The 5,479-nt window shown below is 44.7% G+C and overlaps 1 long non-coding RNA gene across 1 annotated transcript in view; it reads right to left on the bottom strand.

The window, feature by feature from the left end:
- LOC143300717 (uncharacterized) overlaps positions 1-3,560 on the bottom strand; it is a 4,250-nt gene extending 690 nt beyond the window's left edge. Inside the window, exons 1-3 of the long non-coding RNA XR_013057685.1 lie at positions 3,389-3,560; positions 1,088-1,274; positions 1-457 (exon numbers count right to left, since the gene is read on the bottom strand). The exon at positions 1-457 is cut by the window's left edge and continues 690 nt beyond it. This is a non-coding gene — a long non-coding RNA (uncharacterized LOC143300717). The remainder of the gene's footprint in view (positions 458-1,087; positions 1,275-3,388) is intronic.
- Positions 3,561-5,479: the final 1,919 nt, after the last annotated feature.

Here is a 5,479-nt window from a genome sequence, read left to right as displayed (position 1 = left end):
ACTTCCTGATAAAGTAAAAAGAATAAATGAATATGAAAAAATATTTCTGTTCAATTCTATTTTTGTCCCTTGTGTATGAACAATGCATGTGTTGTTAGAGTGAAGTGTGTGTGTATGTGTGTGTGCAGCCTTGGACTTCTACACTGCAAAAATGTCAAACTTGCTGTCGCTTTTCCATAGCACTAAGTTCAGTTCCACTGAGTTATGACTACTTTCCCCGTACATGTTGGCTAACACCACAGCTGTGCCAACAATTTCTCCAACATTGCGCTGACGGCTGCAGGTCACTGAGGTCACAAAAACGACGATGGACACCGGCCGCGACCTCAGGCAAAGCCCAGCCGGGCACACAGATGCAGGGACATCTTTCTGGACACCGAGCGGGCAGCGAACATCTGGCACATGCCCCGCAGTAGCTGGGCGCGGCGCTCCTGCCGCGTCATCTCCATGATACGATCTGTGGAGACACAACACAGAAGTGTCACGGTCAGTTAGCCACAGGATGTATCGTCCCTATTCCCGTTTTGTCTATTCCTGATTCGCCCATCCCCGTTTTGTCTATTCCTGATTCGCCCATCCACGTTTCGTCTATTCTTGATTCGTCCATTCACGTTTCGTCTATTCTTGATTCGTCCATCCCCGTTTCGTCTATTCCCAATTCGCCTATCAGTAAACAGGTGGTCCCGATTCGCCTATTCCCAGTTCGTTCTCTGTCTCTCTCCGTGTGTGTGTGTGTGTGTGTGTGTGTGTGTGTGTGTGTTTTAGAGAGAGAGAGAGAGAGAGAGAGAGTGTGTGTGTGTGTGTGTGTTAACAAACAAACAAAAGGAAAAAAAACAAAAACAAAAAAAAACCACATAATATCTTGACAGCCAAAAAGCCCACTTTCTTCATTGCTGGCCCGGTCTTTGTGTTATCTAATATCAATTGGCTTATAATACAACTAGACCTCGTTATTGATATATGATGATGAAAACGTAACACTGTCCCATATCTGGTGTGATTTTTACTCTCTATCCCCACAGTGCGGGTTAAAAAAAACAACAACAACTGAACAAAACCAACAGTCACTTTGGGCCCTGAATCTTACCATAGAAATGGCTTTGACGAAAGAAGCAGTGCGCTGTGTACAGACATGACGTCAGAACCAGCAGTGACATCAGGAGGGACACTGTTCGGGCCGTCATCGTCACAAAATGGAGAAGGACAACAGTTCGTGCGAGTTTGGAGCTGCTTTCTGCGTGGCCCGGGTGCGGCGTAGATGTCCTGACACAGGCCTGTTATAGAAAAGACGAGAGTTGGTTTATCTATTTATGTACTTATCTATATATCTATCTGTTGGTGGAAGTACTGATTATGCATATATCATGAACCGTGTATACATATTTTGCAAGTGTGAAATCGAATAGGTGTAGAACGACGTAGATCTTTCTGTCTCTCCCTCTCTGTCTCTCAGTCTCTGTCTGTGTCTCTGTCTCTGTCTCTCTCTCGCTCGCTCTCTTAAACACACATAGTTGAATTGAAAGCGCGCACACACGCGCACACACACACACACACACACACACACACACACACACACACACACGCATCTCTCTCTCTCTTCTTCTTTTTTTTCATGTATCTTATTATTACCACTGATGGTAATGACTTTTTGTAGTATTGTGTAGTGCAGTCCCTGTTCACTGGACGGCGACTGGATGAAAAAGAGCACGCTCGTCAGTGTTTCTATTATCCTCGAAAATAAAGAATTCTTGTCTGCTCTCTCTCTCTCTCTCTCTCTCTCTCTCTCTGTGTACCTGTATGCCATGTGTGTGTGTGTGTGTGTGTTTGTTTGTTTTTTGTTTTGTTTTTTGCCGGTTTTGTTTTGTTTTGTTTTTATTATTATTTTTTAAAAAATCCTCCCTCTACTAACACCATGCTTTCATTTTATTTAGTATTGTATAGTGTGGACCCTATTCAGGGCGGGGACTGGATGTAAAAAAGCACACCAGTGCTTATCTATTATCCTCGAAATAAAGAATTTGTCTTGTCTTGTCTTGTCTCTTTCTCTCTCATATGGATGATTAGAAACAAAACTCAGTGCTTGTCCGGGTACAATATTCCGGGAAAATATATTCTACATGTATATACTGACGCGCGCATGAGTGTGTGTCAATGTGCATGTGCGTACGCACTGCCGGACGCGGCGAATGTCGAAGCGCTTGCCGTACCACGGTGTGTGAGTGTGTACTACGTGTAACGTGTGCGCGCGCGTGGATGCCGTGATGGAACGTGTGTCTCAATACATCAACACCTCCTGCGGGTCTCATTATTTATTAATTTCCAGATGAAAAAACACCGAGGCAACCGTGTGTTTGTTCTGTATTGCCCATGTGTTGTGTCGGCAGTGTGGTTTGTTCAGGATTAAACTAGAGGCCGATGCTAGTCTTGAATAAAAGCTGGTTTGTGTTTGTACATTTCTTCTGTCTTTGCTGCTGTGTGCACATGTCAAATGATCGGTACAAGGACAGGCCCGGCGCTTCCTTTCTTGAGGAAGTGTCTGGGTTCGTTCCAATGTACCTTTTATTTTACCTGTGTGCTAGCTGACTCTGCCGTTAGCGTAAGCAGCACTGACCGTTGAAGTTGTGTACCTTGTGAATGGAGAGAGTGACCACTCTTTACTATTTTGTTAATCATCAGTTTCATCTCCTGGCCTAATTATTTGTTAATCTCGCAGACGGTTTTACCGTGAGCTTCAACCAGTAGGCTGCCTAAAACAATCAACCCGGGCCATTTCTAAACATGTGATGTAGGACTAGTTCCACGGCGTGCAGGACTGATACCTCCGTCCCACTTTCTCCACACACAATGTAAGGTTTTACTTAGGTGCACAGTGTGACTCTACAAATATTACTGATTTTATGGGCAATGGTTGGTCATAATGTGTAGTCATTTGATCTTTGTCGTCCGTCGGATGCCAGCCCTGTTCAGCATGATTTGTGTGTTAAACGGAACTTTTCCAATATAGAATGTGATTTTTATTTTCTCTCGTTCTGACCCCCCCCCCCCCCCCCAACCCCCGTCATTTTCTCAGTTCTCAGTTTCTCGCTAATTTCCCTCTCTCCCTCCCTGTGTGTGTATGTGCCGTGACAGTCGGTGTGACGGTGTGTGTGTGTGTGTGTGTGTGTGTGTGTGTGTGTGTGCGCGCGCGCGCGCGCACACTTAGCCTGAAAAGAAAGCAATGTTCATCAGAGTTTCTGTCAAAACAATTATTTTCAAATGTTTATCATTATGGGGTTCTTTTTTTTTTTTATTTTTTTTTATTTTAAAGACAATATATATTGATATATATATATATATATATATATATATATACTATAAGATTTTGTAGTGAGGTTAGAGAAGCACCCACCTTGCCAGTGCACGCAGTCAACGAATCTCGGGGGACGGAGCCGGCAGTCACAGACTCTGATGAGGACGAGAACAACTGACAAGAGCGTACGACAGTCGATGGACTCAGTGAGCCTCGGGAACTGACTGACAAAGCACTGACGGAGCCAAGTGGGATATACTTCGCGCGTAACGCAAGTACTGCAGACTTGCATCAGTCGTCGCAGTTTTGACAGGCACCACGCGGCACGTCAATCAATGTCACATGACTGATTCCAAAGACGGTGCACGTGCTGGGACTTTACCCGGGACTTCATTCCATCATAGGCCCATCTACTGAGCACACTATCGTAGCGATGGTGGTTAGGCCCTTTATTTTCCAAGAATTTAACTGAAAACAAAGCAAGATGATATTTTTGATGGCGATGGTAATTGTTGTTGTTTTGTTATTGCTTCTGTTATTGGCTGCGTTACTGGTGCCCAGCTACCATTTAGCTATTACTCAAAGTCACCGATTCAGAGAACACACAATTTTTGGGTTTTTTTTTTTCAAACTGGGTCAGCTTGATCCAGTAACCGTCATGCAAGCTTCTCCATCAAACACTGAGACGTCTACTAGTACCGCGGAGATTAACGTCAGTCCAAAACTTGATGGCCTCACTCACCAAATTCATGACGAAGTATTCATCTGCAAATCAGTCTTCCTGTAATTCAATTACTTTTGTGTAAAAAGAAAAGAAAGAAAAAATCTGGATAAAAAAAGGCCAGATCTGTTTTACACCAACTGTGCACAACCAGAGTAATTCTTATTGTAGTTTTTCTCACTGAGTCCAAAACGCCGCCAAAACGATGGTGTCAGTGAACGTAGTTGATGTCCTCACCGGCTTCGTTAATCAGTTGAAGTTTGGGTCATGTCCAGCACAGGAAAACTGACGACAAGAACTGACCGTTTTAGTGTAGGGTTTGGTACATTTGTCACCCACGGTCAATATGTGTTTTACCGGTTCAGCCGTGCCCACGCTACAAGCTTTCCGATACTGCAATGGACACACTTAATGATTCCAGTTGGGAATGAACTATCGATTCGCGGCTGACTGACGGCAGCGGAGGTAAAACGTAAGCAGACGGTATGACGCACTACGGCATTAACTGAGGGGTAACCGTAGCTGCTATCAACACACACGTATTATCATCGGCCGGCGACCTCCCTCCCTCCCCCCGCCCTCCTTTGGATGTGTATCAAACTCACGCCACAGAGTGACACCCTACGAACACTGACTCAGCCTGGTGCCCCATCAAAGTTCAGTTTGCACTGATCGACCCTTTTCACTGTGAGATATACATACTGCAGTTCAAGTTCATGACAGGGGGTGCACGCCGGCATACAGTATCAAGGTTCAGACGTAAAGTTCAGACACAACACAAAACTACAGGAAAAACTGACCGCGGATTACTACATGATCAGTTGCTGACGGTTAATCATCGACTGAGTCAACTCTAGACTAGTATATCAGTGAACTGTCAGTTAAACTTGCATATGTTAACACACACACACACACACACACACACACACACACACACACACACACACACACACACACACACACACCATCATCATCATCATCATCTTCACTCATAATCACCGCCAGCAAGTTGATGGTGGTCAGTTGCGCGGCCGCGGCATCTTGAGGAAGTATATGAAGAAGAATGATTGATAAAGTACAAATTCTGGAGGCCCATAGTATTCCGGGTTCTGGGATCACTGGAGCTTGGGGAGCGGGGGACACCACGGACATGATATATACTATTATCAATTTCGTTGGGGGGGGGGGGGGGGGGGAACCAGCCGCGGCGCGGGGGACAGGGCAACGGCAAGGGGAGCGGGTGACCGTCGACTGAAGACTGATCTGTGAAACACTTGTGTTTTCAGTGAGAAAACTATTTGTTTATTTAATGCTACTGATAATTTACTAGCTTACATCATTTTTTTTTAATTTGTCCTTAGATGGCTACGTTTGCGTTCCGATTGAAAGCACTGAAAGTGAAAATGAACAGAAACTGAAATATTCAGTGAAGACATTTCCGTTCCATATTTTCAATGCGACACAGGAAG

Source organism: Babylonia areolata, chromosome 26, assembly GCF_041734735.1.
Source record: "Babylonia areolata isolate BAREFJ2019XMU chromosome 26, ASM4173473v1, whole genome shotgun sequence".
Taxonomy (NCBI): Eukaryota; Metazoa; Mollusca; class Gastropoda; order Neogastropoda; family Buccinidae; genus Babylonia; species Babylonia areolata.
Note: the sequence above shows the minus strand (reverse complement) of the source record. Positions and strands in the feature narration are given on the sequence as shown.